Genomic DNA, 1,119 nt, shown 5'->3' on the forward strand with positions numbered 1-1,119 from the left:
CAGGAAAGGGATGCATGTAGTTGTGCAATGGTGATATATGAATGAACAGGGGTGAAAAAAAAAAGAAGGAGCACTGTGCATCAAAGAAAGACTGCCAGAATCTATAGCAGCTTGACTAAAAGAAATGGTCCAGGGTGAAGTGAGTATGGCTGAGCTATAATCCTAATTAAAAAGGAAGGTTTTAAGGCTAAGCTTAACAATTACAAATTGTAGAGATTGTGTTAGCATCCTGAACTGAAACAGGAGGCCAGTTCCACAAGAGAGGAGCTTTATCGCTCAAAGCTCTGCCTCCCATTCTACTTTTGGAAAGTCTGGAAACCTCTAATAAGTTAACCTCTATTGTGGTTTTGGCATAACATGTTGCCACGTTTGGATTTGCTTTGACTCTCCTGGGTCACTGTACACCATTGTACAATGCAATTCGATTCATCTTCTGGAGTCGACCCCTGCTGATAATGAGCAGCAGCAGGTCAATAGCATCCTGAAGGTCACCAGTCAAAAGACAGTCACAGGCCAAACACACATACATACATGGGCAAAAAAGTGTCACCTTAAATGCATGTATCTGGATTGTGGGAGAATCCAGACAAAACCCATGCACACATGAGAAGAACATGGAAACTCCACATGCGAGCGTGCATGCTCTCTGCTCGCATACATGGGTTTTCTTTGGAAACTCCCACATTCTAAAAAACATGCATCTAGAGAAAACGCATGCACGCATGGGAAGAACTTGCAAATTCCACATGCGTACATGCATTTTCTTCCTTTGCATGCATGGGTTCTCTCGAGATACTCCCATATCCCTAAAAAATGCATCCAGTGATGTACAGGCACACATGCACATGGGGTTTGCATATTCTCCCTGTGCGTGCATGGGTTTTCTCTGGATACTCAGTCATTCCAAACCCATACAAGCACGGGCCTCTGTGTAGAGTTCCCATGCTCCAAACAGAGAGGCCTGGCCCAGACTCGAATTCACTAAATTGTTTCTATTAGGTGAGAATTCTATTCTTATTCTATTCTTGGAAATAGCAGACTGTACCTTTAAGAATCCCCCCTTCCCCTCCTCGTGTATATGACGTCACTGACTCCCGGCATGCCCACTGAAGTCCAAAT

This window comes from Lipophrys pholis (assembly GCF_963383615.2).
Source record: "Lipophrys pholis genome assembly, chromosome: 8".
Taxonomy (NCBI): Eukaryota; Metazoa; Chordata; class Actinopteri; order Blenniiformes; family Blenniidae; genus Lipophrys; species Lipophrys pholis.